Genomic DNA, 22,069 nt, shown 5'->3' on the forward strand with positions numbered 1-22,069 from the left:
GAGATAGATTTATGATCCCAGTATTTTTTCTGGAAAGTGTCTATGGAAGCATTTCTTGGAACAGTGTGATCCCTAGGGAGTGTGGGGTCTCAGTGAACCTAGAAACCACTAAGGAATATTTTGCAGCGGGGGTATCTGCCCAGATGCAAGTGGGAACTCAACATAGGGCCACATACACATGTGCAGGTGGGCCTGAGGCGTGCCGGGCAGAATCCTCTGGGTGGCCACAGGGTTAACCCTGAATGGGTTTTGGGGTGTAGTGCTGAGGTGTTATATGACAAAATACTATTTGCAGTGAGAGGTTTGTTTTTGTTTTTGTTTGTTTGTTTTTTTTTTTTTTTTAACTGCGCAAGTTTTAATGTGCACTAAATTTCAGCACAGTTTTACCATGTTCTTTATTTCATCCAGCCCTTTGAATGTCATCATGACCCCTTCTTTTAGAATTTTCTTTCCAATGCTTGTCAATTTTTATTTTTTTCAGGAATTTGAATGTTATCATATCCTCCTAAATAGATCCTGAAGTCTCATGTTCTAGGGCTTATGGTACTGACTTCAAAACCTTTCGGTAGCCTTCTCTAGGCTCTCTCTACTCCAGGGATTCTCAATGCAGTCATTGGGACACACCCAGGCATTCAGGTTTTCAGGATATCCACAATGAATATGCATGAGAGAGATCTGCACACAATGGACACAGTGCATGCACATCTATCTCATGTATAATTCGTTGTGGATATGCTAAAAACATGACTGGCTAGGTGCAACCAAGGACTAGGTTGAGAACCACTGCTCTGTTCAGTCTCTCTCTTTTCAGCATGTAGCCTCCAGAATTGGAGACAATGATGGTACTGAGGTATTATCATCTCCTTTTTTTCTACCGGCATTACCTCTCCCTCCAGCTCTAGCCCACTGGCTCGTCACACACTTTTCCAATCTTGAGATGTAATATAATCGCCCTGTCGGGTGTATTCCAGTCCCTATCATGTATTGTTCTCTTAGATTACCATGCCCCAAATCCACACCACTTTTTTTGCATTCAGTCTTAATTGACACACTCATTGAACTTTTTGATTTCAGAAATATGGACCAAATAAGTGTAAAGATTTTGGGGAGCAGGGGGTGAAAGGCAGGAAAAGGGGCTTATGATACAGTAGTGTCTTTAATAATTCATGAGATTAATAGGCCCTGCTTGCTGTGAATTTATTACAATATATTTTAATTTTGTTGCGGTTGGGAGTTGTATATTTTAAATACATTTAAAAAATGCTATAAACTTTTTTCCAAAGCTAAAAACTACCACAGTTTACATATATTGGGGCCGATGCAATACAGTGCGCTCAGCCGAGCGCACTGTATAACCCCACAGTCGGATGCGGGTTGAATAGGCGCTAATCAATCCCCTAATGCAATAAGGGGATTAGCGCCTATTCAACGCGCGTCCCATACGGAGTGAATCTAATAGCGCTCATTGCTTGCAAATGCATGTGAATGAGGCTATTAGGCATTCACTTCGATGCAAAAAAAAAAAAAAAAGTGTGTCTTGAATGTACATTTAGCTTTTCTGTACTTCCTCCTACTTAATATCGTTGTGATATTAAGTAGGAGGAAAACCTTAAAGAAACAAGTCTAAAAAACAAACAAAACACTTGACCGTCTGGTGCAGGAAACGGACGCTCAACTAACAAGCGTCCGTTTCTGAACTCCCGGCATCAGTTTTCCTAACCGGCAGATGGCCGAGTTAGGAAAACCGATCGGGTTCTTGTTAGCAAGGAGGCGCTAGGGGCGCACAAGTGACCCTAGCGCCTCCTTGCTAACACGACTCCCTAATTTAAATATTGCATGGCGCCCCCCCTTGGGGGCGCATTAAGAAAATGGGCGCCGACTATTCAGCGCCCGTGTTCTACGCAAATTTATTGCATTGGCCCCAGTATTTGTTCTACTCTATAAAGCAGGAGTAGGCAACCCCCGTTTGAGTGTTGCAAGTTGGTTGAGTTTTCAGGTTATCCATAATGAATATGTATGAGATGTCGAATATACAAATACATCTCATGCATATTGAGTGTGGATATCTTGAAAATCAAATAGCCATGTAGCACTTGAGAACTGGGGTAGCCTATTCTTGCTACAAAAGCATTCTAACAACTGTATAACAGGGTAGAAACTGACTATAAGAACATAAGATATGCCATACTGGGTCAGACCAAGGGTCCATCAAGCACAGTATCTGGTTTCCAAAAGTGACTAATCCAAGTCACAAGTAACTGGCAAGTATCCAAATATTAAATAAATCTCAAGTTACATTTGCTTATTAATTAATTAATAGCAGTTTATGTATTTTTCCTCTAGGAACTTATCCAAATCTTTTTTAAACCCAGTTACCCTAACTGCTGTAACCATATCCTCTGGCAATGAATTCCAAAGCTTAATTGTACGAGGAGTGAAAAAGAATTTTCTTCAATTTGTTTTAAATAAGCTACTTACTAACTTCCTGGAATGCCCCCTACTCCTTCTGTTATCTGAGAGAGTAAATAACTGATTTACATTAACCTGTTCAAATCCTTTCATGATTTTGTAGACTTCTATCATATCCCCCCTGAGTCGTCTTCTCCAAACTGAACAGCCCTAACTTCCAGGCCTGGTACGACTGGATTCACATACCGTGCATTTGGACAGGGCGGTACACACGGGAGAGGTGGCAAGCCAGCGGCCTCAGGAGAGGCTGCAGGCAGCTGAAGGAGAGAGATGCAAGCCGCCGACAGCCGGAGAGGCCCGTCTCGTGTGTGTGCGTAGCTATGCATGTGCATAGCTTCCGCTCTCTCCCCCCCAATCAGGAAGGCCCACGACAGAAAGATGGTGGGGGGGCAGGAGAAGGACACTTAGCACGATGGCTTGCCTAGTTGGCTGAGCATCTCGTATCGGCCCTGAATGGGGTGTGGGCAGCATGGAAGTTGTTAGCAGGGCCGGTGCTAGCGATTTTGCTACTCCCTGCAAACTTCCTTAGCCTTTCCTCATAGGGCAGCTGGTCCATGCCCCTTAATTTGGTTGCCCTTCTCTGCACTTTTTCCAGTGCAACTATATCAATTTTGAGATGCAGCAACCAGAATGTCACACACTATTCAAGATATGGTCTCACCATATAGAGAGATACAGAGACATTATGACATCCATCATTTTATTTGCCATTCTCTTCTTAATTCCTAACATTCTGTTTGCTTTTTAGATCGCCACAACACACTGAGCCGACGATTTCAATGTATTATCCACTATTTCACATAGATCTCTTTCCTGGGTGGTAACTCCTAAGACAGAACCTAACACTGTGTAACTACAGCAAGAGTTATTTTTTCCTATATGCATCACTTTGCACTTGTCTATGTTAAATTTCATCTGCTAATTGGAAGCCCAATCTTCCAGTCTTGCAAGATCCTCCTGCAGTTCATCACAATCCACTTGATATTTAACTACTCTGCATAATTTTGTGTCATCCTCAAATTTGATCACCTCATTCGTCATACCCCTTTCCAGATCATTTATAAATATATTAAAAAGCAACGGTCCAAGTACAGATCCCTGAGCCACTCCACTGTTTACTTTTTCCCCACTGTGAAAACAGACCATTTAATCCTACTCTCTGTTTCCTGACTTTTAAACAGCTTGTAATTCACAAAAGGACATCATTTCCTATCCCATGACTTTTTAGTTTTCTTAGAAACCTCTCATGTGGGACTTTGTCAAACACCTTCTAAAAATCCAAATACTCCACATCTATCGTTTCACCTTTGTCCTTCAAAAAAATGTAGGAAATTTGTGAGGCAAGACTTCCTTTGGGTAAATCCATGCTGGCTGTGTCCCATTAAACCCTGTGTATGTAAATGTTTTGTGATTTTATTCTTTATAACGGTTTCCATGATTTTTCCCTGCACTGAAGTCAGGCTCACCAGCCTCCAGTTTCCTGGATCACTCCTGGAGCCCTTTTTAAATATTGAGGGTTACACTGGCCATCTTCCTTTCTTCAGGTACAATGGATGATTTTAATAATAGGTCTCAAATTAATTGAAATAGGGCTAAAAATTAATTTTTTAATTCTTTCAGAACCCTGGGGTGTATACCATCTAGTCCAGGTGATTTACTATTCTTCAGTTTGTCAATCTGGCCTACTATATCTTCCAGGTTCACCGTAATTTGGTTCTGTTCATCTGAATCATCACCCTTGAAAACTGTCTCCGGAATGGGTATTTCTCCAACATCCTCTTCAGTAAACACCGAAGCAAAGAAATCATTTAATCTTTCTGTGATGGCCTTATCTTCCCTAAGTGCCCCTTTAACCCCTCGATCATCTAATGGTCCATCCAACTCCCTCGCAGCCTTTCTGCTTCGAATATATTTTTTAATTCTCCTTTAGCCTGTCTTATCAATGTTTTACATTTAACTTGCCAATACTTATGCTTTATCCTATTTTCTTCTGATGGATCTTTTTTCCAATTTTTGAATGAAGATCTTTTGACTAAAATAGCCTCTTTCACCTCACTTTTTAGCCATTCTGGCAATCGTTTGATCTTCCTTCCATCTTTCTTAATGCGTGGAATACATATGGACTGTGCTTCTAGGATGGTATGTATATATATATTTTTTTTAGACAATGTCCATGCCTGTTGCACACTTTTTACCTTTGTAGCTGCACCTTTTCTTTTTTGTAACTATTTTTCTCATTTTATCAAAGTTGCCCTTTTGAAAGTTTAGAACTAGAGCTGTGGATTTACTTACTGTCCCCCTTCCAGTCATTAATTCAAATGTGATCATATTATGATCACTATTGCCAAGCAGCCCCACCACCATTATCTCGCCCACCAAATCCTGTGCTCCACTGAGAATTAGATCTAAAATTGCTCCCTGTTGTCAGTTTCTGAACCAATTGCTCCATAGAACTGATATTTATTCCATTCCAAGAACTTTTTCTCTCTATAGCATGCCCTGATGTTTCACTTACCCGGTCAATATTGGGGTAATTGAAAGCTCTGTTGTGTTTTTGGTAATTGAAATCTCCCATTATTACTGCAGTACCTATTTGGTTAGCTTCCCTAATTTCTCTTAGCATTTCACTGTTTCACTGTCCTCCTCACCATCTTGGCCAGGTGGACGGTAGTATAGTCCTATCACTATACTCTTCCCCAACGCACAAGAGATTTCTACCCAGAAAGATTTGATTGTGCATTTAGTCTCTTGCAGAACTATCCAATGTTACAGTCTCTGTTTAAATTCAGGTCAGGGGTTTTTACCTCCTCTTGCTGGAACAAGCTTCCACCTGATTTTAGACAAGTACCCAGCCCACAAAGTTATTCTCCGAGGATTTTGCTGGAGATACTTACACCACAAACCTAGCTATCCTGGTCTGCCTACAGCCCCCCACCTCAAACAGATACTCTCCAGCAACCATAAATTGTATAACAATGACACCAACTCAGGAAACAGATCTTTCCAGAAACCCAGAGGCAAACTCTGTCCACATAAAAAAAAAAAAAGACGCCGTTCCATCGGGCAGCGAGGGTGAGGGGCAGCCCACTAGCATCGGGTGCCCTGAGAGACAATCCCGGGCTGAAACAAACATAAAAAAAAATGAAAAAGAATCGCCATGAAACTGAAACTGACAACGGAGGGAGTCCTCAGAGAGAATGAGACCCGCCCACAAAATGACATCATCATGCTAACGGCAGAGCCGGTAAAAGACGCCGTTCCATCGGGCGTCGCGCGCCGAAGGGGCGCGACAAAGGGGCTTTCCCCTTTGTGCTCCCCTTCGTGCTAACTTTCGTGCTTTGTGTAAAATAAGTTTAGTTATGTTTGTTATTTAATTAACCTCTATTAAGCTGTCTAAAAAGTTTGCTTTTACATTTTTAATTCTAGATGTTCTATGTATCCGACTAAGGAATTATATTTCCTGCTTGTTCAGTTTGCAATGTAAACCGGCCTGATTTGCATTTTATGCAAGAAGGTCGGTATATAAAAATTAAAAATAAATAAATAAAAATAAATATTAGCCTGAGCAACACTATCAAGGTCCCAAACATACAACATCTGGGGCTCATTTACATGCTCTTCTGTAGGGAGATACCAAAGGTTTCACTGTAAAAATATCAATTCTAACTTCTATGAATACTGACCTCAGAGGGGGCAGACTTTAAAAGATGGACGCTGACCTGTATATTTCAACAGAAAAACAAGATGAAGAACTTTTGACCAGGGTAACAATATTGCTCAGGTTATCTGATCTGCTTGTTTAATTTAAGGGCTATAAGCTTCTTTCAACAAATGATAAAAAGTGTCCCCAGGACAGCCACAGGTCAGAAAAGTACAAACAACCCTTGGTCCTAATAGTACAGACTACTGCTAAGTAAATTGCTACAAGAAAATAAAACAATTTCACAATTAAAAAATGTCAGTACTATCAGCATCTTGGGCACACATGATACAAATTAAACATACACAAATGAATTACTAAAATATAATAGGGATGGTACAATTTCCCTATGAGGAAAGGCTAAAGAGGTTAGGGATCTTCAGCTTGGGGAAGAGACGACAGAGATCTATAAAATAATGAATGGATTGGAATGGGTAAACACGAACCAGTTGTTTATGCTTTCAAAAATTACAAAGACTAGGGGACATGCAATTAAGTTACTAGACAATATATTTAAAACAAATAGGAGAAAATACTTTTTTACTCAACGCATAATTAAACTCTGAAATTTGTTGCAAAAGGATGTAGTAAAAACTCTAAGGGGTAGATTTTCAAAGGGGTACGCGCGATCCCCGAAAACCTACCCCAAACCCCCCCTGCGCGTGCCGAGCCTATTTTGCATAGGCTCGGCAGCGTGCGCAAGCCCCGGGATGCGCGTAAGTCCCGGGGCTTTGCAAGGGGGCGGGACTAATTTCGGGGCGGGAGGCGTGTCAGGGCATGACGCCGGCCCAGGGGCATGGTCGAGGCCTCCGGACCAGCCCCCGGGTCGGGTGATGGTGCGCCAGCAGCCCACTGGTGTGCGCAGATTTACACCTGCTTTCGGCAGGCGTAAATCTACCAACAAAGGTAGGGGGGGTGGCGGAGGGAACAGGCAGTGCGCGCCGGGCTCGGAATGCGCAGGTTGCACAAATGTGCACCCCCTTGCGCACGCCGACCCCGGATTTTATAAGATACGTGTGGCTACGTGCATATCTTATAAAATCCAGCGTACTTTTGTTCGCGCCTGGTGCACGAACAAAAGTACACGCGCACGTAAATTTATAAAATCTACCCCTTAGTGTAGCTGGGTTAAAAAAAAAAAAAAAAGTTTGGACAAGTTCCTGGAAAAAAAATCCAAAACATTAAAGTGGACTTGTCCCTGGGATAAGCAGCATGGAACCTACTGAACTTAGGGATCCTGCCAGGTATTTGTGACCTGGCTTGGCCACTGTTGGAAAAAAGATGCTGGGCTTGATGGATCTTTGGTCTGACCCAGCATGGCAAAACTTGTTTTTATGGTTTTGTTTTGGGTTTTTTTTTTTTTTATGTCTACCTGGAAACAAGAAACAACCAATCCAGGAAGGGGGCTCACAGGTGAACTCCAAAAACAACTTAACCCACCCAGAACAGCGAAACAGCCTATCCAAGCACAGTTCATCAGACAGAAACAGTTACACCCCCCCCCCCTCCCAAAATGGGAGAGAGGCATCAGCTATCTGAAATAGAGAAAATTGCCAACATGGCAAGGCAGCACTGGTCAAGAGGTGAAAGGACCCCAGACCTGATCGCCACGCAGCAGGAGCATTGACTCCCCCCCTCCCAATGGAGAAGAGGGACCATCATTCTGAAATGAAGAAACGACCCCATCTATCCTGCTTTTTGACTATGTATGAGCTGTTTATATATGCATGTCTGGGCTGTTAAAAGCAGCAGGGGAGAGAGGACAGGGACAACCAAAAAGAAAGAATTTACACTTGAAGACAATGCCCAAGGTATCACTCTTGCCCCTACAAGCTGTGAAGGAAGAACTCCAGTTTCTGAGACTAGACATCTTCACGTAAGAGATTCCTGCTGTTACCTGGCTGCCTGTACCAAAGCTGGCTTTCCTTCTGCCGGGCTGACAAATGCCTTCTCAGCCCAACCTGCGACAGGGACCAAGAACTCACACACTATTCACCAGAGATTGTATGAGAAGATCCCCAAACAGAGACTGCTCCAGAGTGAAACAGAAGGTAATCCCCTAAAGCTGGGGGAGGTTTAGGGTTCTGGATTGTTTCAATCTACTAATGAAGCAGAGCTTTATTCCATATAAGCCTATGTTAAGCAGCAAGGACTTTAGAGATACGTACTGTTTATTTTCTTCTAAATGTTAACCCTGCAAAGTCTGATAAATAAAAGTCCGATTCTGTGGAAAAAACATGTGGTATTTTCTGAACCATTCGGATTGCGTAGGTATAAGTGGGGGAGTAGAGAGAACTGTATGCAGCATTGCTGGTCCCAAAAGGTGTGGAATCAGCAGGGAAAGAGGTGCACAACATCAGACAGATTACAGAACACCCTCATACTGCTCTCACTTCTTCCAGTGCAATGTATGTTATCACCTGCCAGCAATGTCCCTCTGCTGTCTACATAGGACAAACAGGTCAAGCTCTAAGGAAAAGAACAAATGGACATAAATCTGACATTAAAAATGGAAACCAGTATGAGAACATTTCAACCTTCCAGGACATTCTTTATCTGACCTTTATTTAGTTAGGGCACTCCTAAAAAGGAACTTCAAAGGAACACTCCAGTGTGAAACTGCTGAATTGGAACTAAACAAAAAACATCACTACCCTAGGTCTGAACAGAGACAATGGCTTCATGGCACACTACAACTATCTATGAACTTAACTGTTCTGAGATCATTTTGGGGCCGATGCAATACAGTGCACTCGGCTGAGTGTACTGTTTAACCCACAGTTGGATGCGGGTTGTGTAGGTGCAACAATAAGGGGATTAGCATCGCCACAATGCATGTCCAACGTGCGGTGAAACTAATAGTGCTCATCACATGCAAATGCATGTTGATGAGGCTATTAGTTATTCACCCGAAATAAAAAAAAAAAAAAGTGCACCCAACACTCCCAAAAGTACTTAATATCATTGCAATATTAAATAGGAGGAACGAAAGATTTAAAAAAAAAGTGGAAGTTGTACATGTTATACTTGAAACAATAAAAACATTTATACTAAAAAAAATTTTTTTTATTTTTTTTTAAATGCCGGCGGTCAGGTTCAGGAAACGGACGCTCAGTTAACCAGCGTCCATTTTCCAAACCTGTGCCGATTTAGAAAACAGTTGCCGATAAATTCAGCATTGGTTTTCTAAACCGGCAGACGGCCGCAGACAGCTGGCCTCTCCCTGGGGCATGCTGTCAAGGAAGAAGTAGGGGCGCACAATCGACCCTAGCGCCTCCTTGACTGCATGGCCCCTAATTACAATAAAGCATGGCGCCCCCAGGAGAGGTGCCTGGGGGTGCGCGGCATTAGGAAAGTGAGACCACACATTCAAAACACTGGGATCACCCAGCTTCTCACTTGCCTGAGAACAACGAGTTTCAAACACAGCAGTAAAACTAAAGAGATTATAAAAAAGGAGGAATAGTGAACGAAAAAGATATTACATAAATCTACTTAACTGCAGTGCCCTAACTAAATAAATCTAGTAACTTTGGCAATCCTACCACAGCTGTACGTGTCTCTCATGATTTCAGATGCTACTAACCAGCAGTCACTTTTTTAGATAGTTAAAAATCTAACATACTCTTCAGATAACACGGGACATCATCAATTGGCTCTATTAAGATTAATTCCTTCAGCACCATCTGCTAGTGATAGTGGAATACTGGCACCTGCTGTCCTGTAAAAGGAGTCAAACTGTTTTGCCACACTGTGTAAACAAACTGTGCTAAAAATGTATGCTGGCGTGTCTGGTTTATGCCATCATAATCCACCCCAAGCTCACATAGGCCACAGGATACAACACAGTACAAGCTGGAGAAGGAAAAAAAAAAAAAAAAAGGAAAAGGACATAGTATGACAAATGCTTAAAAGATCAGGAACATTTAGGGAAAGCTAATCTGTAATGCTGCCATTTTTATGTTTAAGATTTTCATGAAATATCCAGATATACTGAAATTAATAACAAAACTAAAGAAAAGTGCTCTCATTTATGTTTCTTCTAAAAATCTACAGCTTTTACATCTTATTCTTTATGGTATAATTTAAAATATAGATTATTTCTGTATAAGGAATTGGTATCTTATCTTTGAAAAAAAAAACCAAAAGGCCACCACACCAAAAACACAGAGTGCTATAAGTGGTCTAGAAATTTTTAAATACACCAATAGTGTGTCTGATGTTGAATTAATTCTTAACCAATTCATTTGACACCCTAAAACAGAAGGCGGCTCTTGCTACAGAAATTGGCTACACATGCTAATCAGGAAACAAAATGAATTGAAAGAAGAGTACAAATCAAATCCAAATCACTGTCTGCTATAGTCAATTTGTTAAAACTAATTTTAAAAAATTTCCCAGCCACCCCTCCCCCTCTACACAGTTTTAAATGAGTCAGAACTAGGCCTCAGGTAGAGACATCAGGCTGATAGACAGTAGGATCAAATGAGCCTTTCTTTCTACAGAGATGATAAAATGTAGAAATAAAACCCCATGCTGTCACAAGACAAAAAGATATACTGAAGAAAAGAAATAGTGCAATAAAACTGAAAAGGCAATGTACCTTTGGAACATGGATTTTAGATCTAATTCCTCACCTTTCCAAATCAGAGCTCAAGGTGAGTTACAGATTCATGTACAGGACTCACAATATAAGGGGGCGACATTTACTAAGCATTTTTCCCATAGACACAGAATGGTAGAAAAGCCTTAGTAAATCAGGCTCTAAGTTTGCACCTGAGGCAATGGAGGGTGAAATGATTTGCCCAAAGTCACAAGGAGCACCAGTGGGATTTCAACCCTGGCTTCCCCGTTTCTCAGCCTGCTGCTCTAACCGCGACACTATTCCTCCACTCCCGAACAAAAGCGGGCATAGGAACAGATTTGGTTTTTCCACCATCCTACTTTCATAAGTGTTTTGCATGAGTCTGTTCTTGTGGACAGATTTGTTTACATGCCCTACTAATGCCAAACTTACAGAGGCCATAGACTTGACTGATAGATGTGTGCTTAAGAGATCAAGAACTTCCTGATCGTCCTGCCAGATCAGTGTGTACAAGCTGGATTATCCTCTGGCCAGCAGATGGAGGCAGAGACCGAAAGTCATCTAGCCCCTTCTCCATATAAAAGCGCCTGGTGCTGTCTCAGTTCCTGCCGACAGATGATCTGGTACTGTAGCTTCATGGGCCAGAAAGGAGTAGCTCCAAGGGAACAGCACTCCATTGTGTTGCTTTCCCTAGCATACTCTAGGAGGACAGTCCTTCAAAGGGCTGATCTTCCTTCCCCAGTACAACTAGATGTTTCGGTCTCTCTGGTTTCCTGAGGTGCTTAGAAGGTAGCTATTCACTGAAAAAGGAGGGCTATACTGACATAACTCGCTTTCCTTTCCTGAGAGAACCTAACTCAGTGGAGACTGAGTCCCAATGCCAAGGAGCAAGCACTGGAGGAGAATTCCCCGTTGCTTTACCTTGGTGGGGCCAGCAGCAGGAGCTAATGACTGGGCTCCCAGGGCAACACACCTGACAAGGTACCGATTTCCCTGGTGAAGCGGGGCAAAAGGCCAGATAAGGCTCTGGTTTTGCTGACAGGGCAGGAGCCAGAGAAAGAGAAAGGAAAACAGTGCAGTAACGAATCACAAGCCTCTGTTGGCCTGAGTAGCAGAAAAAGAGCTTGGGAATCCAACCTTGTTCTCCTGCATGGTAGCAAAGCTCCAGCCTATAACCACTGTTGTAAAATAGCACGTGGGCAACTCAAGAGCACAGTTTGAACATGCCTTGCTGTTAATGAGTATAGTAGAAGTGATTTTGGGATACCATAATCAGGACTGGATGAGTTCCTCTGTTCAGGCTGGAACCTCCTTGGGCAGGCACAGCCAATTAACCTGGCGAGCCAGTTTCAGGGACCCAGGAGAGGAAGTAGCTAAGTGGTTAAGATAAATGACTAGGGAGCAGGAAAACCAAAGCCCAGCCGGTTTGTTAACATGGTAACTCTTTCTATCACTGTGCACAAAGCAATTCATCTCCTGTTTCTTGAGATTCACATTTTTGAAGATCCTGGGTTCAGATCCCAAATATCATAGGAAAATGCAATCATAATTGCAATTTTCCTTATAGAAGAAGATAGAATTCTTTTTTGGGGGGTTGTAGACGTAGGAAAAAGAAAGTAGATTTGCAGGTTCTGAAATCCTTGATTGGTCACAGCTGTGGGAAACCCCCTTAATGAGAGGATCACAGCAACAACAGGCAAAGCCAATTAGGAGCTCAGAGTAGGTGAACAGTAATCCTAATGGCCAGGTTGCAGCTGGGTGAAGGTGCACTTTCTTACCATGAGCTCAGGCAACTGGGCATTGACTTAGATCTTCAGCTGCAATCAGTTATCTGGAAACCTGGTTCGAACTTCAAGTTCCATTTGTGGATTTAAGTTATTTATATTAAGGCAATCAAGCCATATGCTGTATCTCTTATCCATCCCATTGTCCATGAGAGCTCACTTCTCCCACCCTCTCTGCTGCGGAAGGATTGAGGGAACATCCAGTGGAACCAGCTGTCTGTCCCTCTGCTTGACAGAGGCTCCCTAAAGGGGCTGGTAGAATCATAAGCTGCCACTGCTGAAGAGGATGGCAGTCTTTTTTTTTTTTAAGCCTTGCGGTTTAAAAAAAAAAAAAAAAAGAGGCATATTATAGGATGCATCTTACTTTAGCAAGGTGATTCCATATGTCTATCTTACCTGTGTTTAACCAACTAGTAGTCTGGTCCCCTCAGGGAGAAAACTTCTCCAGGGTAGGAAACAGACAGTGAGCGAGCGTTGCCTTCAGCTATGAAGTCCATATCTAGCAGAGGAAGGTAAATGGTTTAAGGATTCCCAGGTCAGATACAGAAAAGCTCCACTAAACCTGACTTTCCTTCTCATTTTCTCCCCAGGCTAATAGGTACGAAGGCTTTGGGTCTCAAATTCTCCTGGGTTGGGTCCAGGAGCCCTCTGGGAGGCCAAGGTGACTTTTTCCCACTGGTAATAACGGACAGAGAGGGTAAGATCGTGAACTTTCTTACATAAGGTCCCAGACGGAGCAATGAGAAATTACTACTTACCTGATAATTTCTTTTTCTTTAAGACAGTCAGATGAATCCAGAACAAGTGAGTTATGCATCTCTACCAGCAGATGGAGACGGAGCAAATTAACATCACAGTACATATATCCCTGCAGTTACATCAGCCTGCCAGTATTTTCTTCAAAAGCAAACTGTGGACAAACTAGCAAAAAACTTGATTAAAAACAGATAACCATGTCAATGCTCAGCCAATAGGAAGCACTGAGCTCAGACAAGAAATGTAATAACACAAGTCTAAGGACTGGGCTAACACCAGTAATCCCTGTAACACATAGTCACACAAGAGGACCACAGTACAATCATTCGGCAGCCAAGGAAGGGAAGCTGAACTCATCTGATTGTCCTAAAGAAAAGAAAATTATCAGGTAAGTAGTAATTTCTCATTTCTTAGCTTCCAGTCAGATGATCTAGAACAAGTGGGATGAACCCAAGCTACTCCCGAACAAGGCGGGAGGCCTCCTGTGGTTCTGTCAAAACAATACGTGCAACAACTGCGTCCTCCCGGGTCTGCACATCCAGACGATAATACCTGGAAAAGGTAGGTTATACGTGGATAATAATTTTTCAGGCACTGAATTTGCAGAGAAAAGAGAAGCTGAGTAACAGACTATATCTAGTCTGTCTGTTACCCACTGTCTATTTCTCCTATGAAAACAGTGTGTGCACAGTAAGGAGGACCACGTTGCAGCTCGGCAAATGTCAAAGACAGCAACCTAACTTTCGCCCATGACACCACCTGAACCTAGTGGAATGAGCCCTAATTGGACTAGGTAACAGCTTGCCAGCATCAACATATGCCACTCTGACTACCTCCTTAATCCAGCAGGTGATTGTAGCCCGTGAGGCAAGCTCTCCTTGTTTAGTACTGCTGTTGAGGACAAGCAGGTGATCCGTTTTCCGTAAAGGATCAGTAACACTAGATACCGGATGATAAGCCTCTTGACATTCAAGGGTCGCAACAGACCCTACTCCCCTATGTCTCTCTCTCTCTCTTCCTGTCCAGAGATGGCAGGGAGATGGACTGATTAAAGTGTATTTCATTGTCCATTTCAGTAAAAATAGTACGCAGCTGTATCGCCCTTGGAGTCACCAGCAGGAAGGGCTCCCGGCAAGACAAGGCCTGCAGCTTGTAAACTCCGCGCATAACAAATTGCCACAAGAAACACCGTTTTCAAGGTCAGTAATTGCAAGGACAGGTTACGCAATGGTCTAAACTTAGGACCCACTAAGAAATCCAAGACCAAGTTAAGACTCCATAAGGGTACCGGAAACTGCAATGGAGAATGAAGATTTTTCATTCCTTTCAGGAAATGAGCCATATCAGGATGAACTAACAAGGAACCACCATTCACCTGGCCCCTGAAACAGGTGAGAGCCGCTACTTGTACCTTTAAGGAATTAAGGACCAAACCTTTATTCAAGCCATCCTGCAAAAATTCCAAAATGAGTGGGATCTTGGTCGAATGAAGAAGCGTACCAAGCCTCAAACACTCGCCAAACTCGCACATAGGCCAAGGAACTGGAGAACTGCTGTGGCAGTCAAAAAAGCAAACAGAATGTTGGGAATTATTAGAAAGGGAATGGTGAATAAAACGGAAAATGTCATAATGCCTCTGTATCGCTCCATGGTGAGACCGCACCTTGAATACGGTGTACAATTCTGGTCGCCGCATCTCAAAAAAGATATAATTGCAATGGAGAAGGTTCAGAGAAGGGCTACCAAAATGATAAGGGGAATGGAACAACTTCCCTACGATGAAAGACTAAAGAGGTTAGGACTTTTCAGCTTGGAGAAGAGACTACTGAGGGGGGATATGATAGAGGTGTTTAAAATCATGAGAGGTCTAGAACGGGTAGATGTGAATAGGTTATTTACTCTTTCGGATAGTAGAAAGACTAGGGGGCACTCCATGAAGTTAGCATGGGGCACATTTAAAACTAATCGGAGAAAGTTCTTTTTTTACTCAACGCACAATTAAACTCTGGAATTTGTTACCAGAGGATGTGGTTAGTGCAGTTAGTATAGCTGTGTTTAAAAAAGGATTGGATAAGTTCTTGGAGGAGAAGTCCATTACCTGCTATTAAGTTCACTTAGAAAATAGCCACTGACATTAGCAATGGTAACATGGAATAGACTTAGTTTTTGGGTACTTGCCAGGCTCTTATGGCCTGGATTGGCCACTGTTGGAAACAGGATGCTGGGCTTGATGGACCCTTGGTCTGACCCAGTATGGCATGTTCTTATGTTCTCTAAGCAAAGTGGAATTCACTACCATAGAGTATCCACTTTTCAGCAATCAAGCCATCTCAAGGGCCATACTATAAGACAAAATCAAGTCGGATCTTTGTGAAGAACTGGACCAGACTTAGCAGGTTCCTGTGTGCTAGAAGTCGAAGAGGTAAGTCCCTCAAGAGCCACCACAAATTCACATATCACAGCCTCTTGGGCCAATCAGGAGCAACAAAGAGCACCATCCCTCTGTGGCATTCAATCCTTCGGATCAATCTGCCCAACATAGGCCATGGAGGAAAGGAATACAGCAACTTGTCTTTCGGCCATTCATGCACTAGGGCATTGATCCCCATGACTTCGGATCTCTCTTGCGACTGAAGAATCATGGAACTTTTGCATTGCGAGAAGTCGCCAGGAGGTCTAGGAACAGGGGACCTCAGCGATCCAGAATCAGCTGAAACGTCTCATCTGACAAAGCCCGTTCTCCTGGGTCTAGACTCTCCCTGCTGAGAAAGTCTGCTCTTACATTTTCTTTTCCTGCTATGTGTGAAGCTGAGATCATCTGGAGATACACTTCTAACCCATAAGCATCTATTTCCCTTGACACTTGCTGGCTCTTGGTTCTTCCCTGCCAATTGATGTAAGCCACAGTCATTGCATTTTCTGACATTATCTGGACCGATCGACCCTGCAATCTGTCACTGAACTGCAAACATGCCAACCGAACCGTCCTGGCTTCCAGTCGATTGATGGTCCAGAGGGACTCGTCTGTATTCCAGCCCACTTGCACCATCAGTTCCTGACAGTGAGCTCCCCAACCAAGCAGGCTCGCATCTTTTGTCAGTACTAGCCAGTCTGATGGTGCTAGGGAAATTCCCTTCCTTAGATGATCTGCCTTCAGCCACCACTGCAGTTGTGAGAAGACTTCCATCGGCAAGAGGAGCTGAATCGAATAGTCTCGAGACTGCGAGTTCCACAAGACAGCAGGGAGCGCTGAAGAGGACGCATATGTGCCCTTGCCCATGGGACCACTTCCAGGGTTGCTGCCATTAAGTGAAGTTCTTACAGGTAGGACCATATGGTCGGGTGCAGTTTCAAAAACAGATGGAGCTGTCATCAACTTCGGAATGTGCACTTCCAGCAAGAAAACCTTGCCCTGATTTATGTCGAACCGAACCCAGAGGTATTCCAACATCTAAGAAGGCTGAAGACTGCTCTTGACCAGGTTCACCACCCAGCCGAGCTCCTGCAACAGGGAGATCACTTTGCAGGTCATGCTGCAGCTCTCTTCTAGAAACTTGGTTCAAATTAGCAGTCTTCCAAATACGGGTGTATGAGGATCCCATCTTTTCTCAATTCTACTGCCACTATCACCATTACCTTGGAAAAAGTCCTTGGGCAGTTGCTAGACCAAAGGGCAGGGCCAAAACAGATGATAACGTCCCAGAACTTCAAACTGCAGAAAGCGTTGATGTTAAAGTCAGATGGGAATACGAAGGTATGCCTCTGACAGATCCAAAGAGGTCAGAAATTCCCTTGACTGTACGGCCAATATTACCGAGCACAATGTTTCCATGTGAAAATGCGTCATCCACAGATGACGGTTGACACCTTTGAGATCCAGGATGGGACATAAAGGAGCCCTCTTTCTTGGGCACAATGAAATAAATGGAATATTGACCCGTATTTTCTTGAGACGTGGGCACTGGAACCACAGTCCTCAGACTAAGGAGTCTTGCCAATGTAGTTTCCACTTCCTGCTTCTTCTGGGTTGAGTAGCAGGGAGACACCATGAACACTTCGCGAGGAACACTGCGAAACTCCAGCACATATCCTTCTCATATCACTTCCAGGAAACATTGATCCGATATGATCTCAACCCACCTCTGATAGAAGAGAGAGGCGCCCCCCCAAATCTCCTGTTCCTGGGGGTGGGTCAGCAAACCTTCACTGGGAGGGTCAGGAGGTTCTACTATTCGAACCCACGCCCCTTCTTGGCTGTCGGGGACGAAAGGACTGAGACCTACCAAAAGGTCGAGTTCTCTGAAGGGTCATTTCTCTATAGGGACAAAAATGCTTGGATCCTCTAGTACGACCTCTCATGTTAAAATAACGTGGCATCTACTTCTTATCTTCTAGCAAACGAGGAACCAGGGATTCACCCCACTTACTGGCCAGTTTTTCCAACTTGCTCCCAAATAATAGCGACCCTTTAAAGGGCAATTTGTTAAGGTTAGCCTTGGAGGTTCCATCAGCCGACTGATTTCTCAGCCATAACTGATGCTTGACCGCTACTATGGAAGCCATTCCTCTCGCTGAAGAGCAGACCAAATCACAGCCCGCATCTGCCAAAAAAGCAGCAGCTGGCTCCATATCTGCCCTGGAGTTCACCCCAGAGTCAACAACCTCCAGGGAGAGAAGCAAAAAGGATCAAGTCACCAGGGAACAAGAAGCAATCTGCAAGGACATTGCCACTGCATCAAATACTTGTTTAAGGATAGTCTCAATCCTATCATGAGCATCCTTCCATGGAAAGAGTGGTCCGCTTGGAGACTGCACACACAAGTGCAACTACCTTCGGAAAACAAATACTATCTTACCACTGGATCCAGAGAGTACAGGCCTTCCAAAACCTGATCCCCTTTGAAATTAGCCTCTAGGGCACCCCTCTCAAGATCAATTAATTCTTGAATAGCTTCCATTACAAGAAAAAACAAGAGGCCTTACGCAAGGAAACCAAAATGGGGTTTTTCTTCGGCTCAGTCACAGCGTCTGCCCCAGGAACTCCGAGCATTTTCAAGGTCTGGGAAATCAGAGCTGGCAGTTCATTTTTATGAAAGAACTGTAGCATAGTTCTATATGGTTCTAATCTTGGAGGAACTTCACCATCTTCAAGGGAGTCAGGATCGGCGTCATCATCCTTGCCATCTGGAGCTCCATCGGGACGTTCCACTGTCACTCTAGCAATACTTCAGCGCTTAACAGTAGGTTCCAGCAAGATTCCTACCTGGAACTTTGCTCTGGGAGTGTTAGAGAGGGCTGAAGATTGCACCTAGAGAAAGGATTGCAATCCTTGGAAAAACTCTACCCACAAAAAGGTAGAAGCATCCAATCCAGGAGGTACTTGAGGCATACTCACTGAGCTACCATTCCCTGCTGAAGAACCAGTTAGGGGAGTTCAAAAATCAGGTGATCCACCTGAGCAGTCAGTACCCAGACCTATATCCAGCTGAGAAGAGCCAGGCTTAGTAAAATCACAGGAAGGCAATTCTTCCTGAGCCTCCAAACAGCGCTGGCACAAGTCAACAGGCATTCCTGGCTGAGATGCCAGAATATGACAGACAGCGCAAAGAGAAAGACGCTTAGGTTTCTTAGGCATAGGCACCATTATGGCCAAAAGTGCGCTTGAGCAGTAGCCGGAGGCATATGTCTAGTTTTTTTTTTTTTCTGTTTTTTTTATGTCCAAAAACACTAGGCATCCAAAAATTAGGCATTACAAAAATAAGCACCATAAAACAATTTAGGCGTACAATATAACTTGTGTGCACAGGTAAGTGTGCGGACACTTAATTCACCGCTTAACTTAGACTAAACTGGATGAACAGCTAGATGCACACGCCAAACCAACAATCCTGTAGAGGACAGCCTAAGAAAAGTGTGTGAATTGCTGTTGTGGCCTAGCATGCAGCAAAAAAAGCCTCAGAGTGGGGCCTAGCCTATAGAGGCTGCTGAACCCGCTAGACTGCCCACGTCCCTCGACCTTCCATGAGCAGGACGAACGTCAGAATGGCACATTGAGCACGGAGTCTGGGAAAAAGGAGGAAGCCCTAAGCTACAAAAGCCTCCTTTTATGTCTCTGTAAATGTATATATGTATACACTCATATTTAAACTTACCTGAGCTCAGCCATACCTGGCTGAGTACAGAGATGGTCTCCGGCTGCGGGGGCAGAGGGCATATGCCGTGACCGCCGCGCTCGGCTTCCTGCTTAAGCGGCTGAAAGGCACTCATCTGAGGGACCATGGAAATCACCTCTGGAATTCTTAACTGTGGGAAGGACCTTTTGGTATCAGCGCAGGAGAGCGAGGCGAATGTAACATCCTTAATTCTTTTTCAAAATGAAGCAATTCCAAGTAGGGAGATGGAGAATACTGGCAGACTGATATCACTGCAGGGGTATATGTACTGTGATGTCAGTTTGCTCTGTCTCCATCTGCTGGTAGAGCGCATAATCCACTTGTTCCGGATTCATCTGACTGGATGCTAAAAAACGGTTGGCTCTTGCAGAGGAGAAGCAAGTGCTGGGGGTTGCCCTTTTTCAGATGGCCCTATCTTGCCTGGTTGGGGCAAGTTCAAGAGGGGCCAGATGCCCTCTTTGGAGCCCCTCAAGGAAAGGAGTGTAGGAGTGGCCTGGTGGTGGAAGCAGCAGACTGTGGACTAGCAAGGCTAGGTTCAGTTCCAGCTGCTGCTAGTTGTGATCTTGGGCAGGTCACTTTGCCCTTCATTGCATTAGGTATAAACTTAAGGGGTCATTTGCTAGAATGTGTTGGGGCTTTAAAACACAATGTTTGCAGTTATCATGCAATAAATCTAAACTTGCTGCACAGTATTTTTCCATGGTAAAATTTATTTTATTTATTTAAATTCTTTTACTATACAGATACTCAAGACGAGGTCTTATCGTACCGGTTTACAATAGAACAGGGGAAACCAATTAACAACTAAGTAGAAGGTAAAGTTACATTAAACAGGGAGCGAAAACATGGGAGATGGAAGACAGGAAAGATTTTAAACGATAACAACTAGAGAGTGATAAAATTAATCAACGAAAAACAATAGAGTATCGAGACATAAACAGAGATTTATCCTAGGCGATTATTAACATGATATATCCTGTGGGAGGAGGAGACATGGGGAGGTGAGCAGTCAGGGCAGGGACTGGTAACGGGGAGGGGGGGGAGGGATTAGGGAAGAGGTCAAAGGGTGAGAGTCAATGTTGGTTGATAGAGGTTCCTTCAATGGTAAGCTTGTGTGAACAGCCAGGTTTTCAGTTTCTTTCTGAAGGAGAGATGGCATTGTTCCTGGCGTATATCTGGGGGAAGTGAATTCCAATGGAGCGGACCTGCTGTTGAAAGTGCTCGCTTGTGAATAGAGTTGCGTACCGAGGATGTTTTGGGGGGGGGGGCCCTTGAGCGAACCTTTGTAGGCGGTTCTGATCGGCCTTGCGGAAGTATGTAGTTCGAGAGGGATGGTGCGTTGGAGTGTGGATTGTTGGTAGATGGATTTGTGGATGATGGTGAGAGCCTTGGAGAGTATTCTATATTGGAGAGGTAGCCAGTGTAGGATTTTTAGGATTGGTGTGATGTGGTCCTTACAACGTGTGTTTGTAAGGATCCTGGCTGCTGCGTTTTGCAGCATCTGTAGAGGTTTAGTAGAAGAGGCGGGGAGACAGAGTAGTAGAGCGTTACAATAGTCGATCTTTTAAAACAGTATGGCTTGAAGCACTGAACGGAAATCCTGGAAGTGTAAGAGCAGTCTTAGCTGCTTCAGGACCTGTAGCTTAAAGAAGCATTCTTTAGTTGTAGCGTTAATGAACTTTTTGAAATTCATTCTAGAGTCAAGGGTGGCCCCAAGGTCTCTAACCTGGCTTGCTAGTGGAATAATTGCATTGTTGGTGAAGGGGTTGTTATCGCTAGAGGAGGGGTTCTCCTAGAACCTTTTATGGACTGATCCTAGTAGGGGAGTGCATATCAGCCCCCTCTCCAACCAGAGCCGGTCCTGTGAGGGGGTGGGGGCTGTTTAAAGGCTAAAAGCAAACAGCTTAGGAATGTTTCTCTCTCTTCCTCGGAAAAAAAGCCATGTCATAAGTTTCATCAGGCGTTAGTCACTGTTATCATTATGGACTCCCAGGTACTGGTGTACTTACATCACAGAAATGCAGAGAGTCTCTTCTCTGGGTGTCAGAACACCAATTCCCTGTCCCCCAGGGTAGGCCTATGAACAAATTAGTGCTTAGATGCCTTCCAGAGCCCTCAAGGACAGCAAGAAGGGTTAGCTGGGACTCCAGATACCCGAGAAACAAGGAGTGGTAAAGCCTAATTAGACTGGGAGGGAAGCTAAGGCCAAGGTGAAGCCCTATGCTCACGGATTAGGATCTCAAATACTAACTAGTCTTCCCGAGCTTCAGTATAGAGCAGTGCTCACGGCTGCCCCTCCTGAAAATTGTACCCTTGACATTTGCCATACAGGTTGAAGTAGGATATGGTCAGAAGTAGCTGAAGCTTGGATGGGAATCTTAGCAGGGAACCAGGCAGAGGACAAGAGCCAACCGTCTAGAATTTCCCCAATGGTTGAAAATTCCAAAGTATCGCCTGCTAGCGCAAAGAAGGCAGCTTAGGAGGTAGTAGCCAATAGTGTACCCTTAGAGGCTGGGAGCAAAGAACAATTAGCTCTCACATACTAATTGTATTAGTAGCACGGGATCGTCTTGGTGTTTGGGTAATTGCCAGGTTTGGCTTC

The 22,069-nt window shown here is 43.9% G+C and overlaps 1 protein-coding gene across 7 annotated transcripts in view; it reads right to left on the bottom strand.

Annotated features, from left to right (window-relative positions):
- TRAPPC13 (trafficking protein particle complex 13) overlaps nucleotides 1-22,069 on the bottom strand; it is a 153,435-nt gene that overhangs the window by 120,201 nt on the left and 11,165 nt on the right. The window contains exon 2 of one of the 7 annotated variants that reach the window (XM_029576202.1): nucleotides 6,153-6,188. The exons of the other annotated variants lie outside the window; for them this stretch is intronic. The gene's annotated coding sequence lies outside the window, so the exon portion shown is untranslated. The remainder of the gene's footprint in view (nucleotides 1-6,152; nucleotides 6,189-22,069) is intronic. 7 annotated transcript variants of the gene reach the window in all.

Source organism: Rhinatrema bivittatum, chromosome 1, assembly GCF_901001135.1.
Source record: "Rhinatrema bivittatum chromosome 1, aRhiBiv1.1, whole genome shotgun sequence".
Taxonomy (NCBI): Eukaryota; Metazoa; Chordata; class Amphibia; order Gymnophiona; family Rhinatrematidae; genus Rhinatrema; species Rhinatrema bivittatum.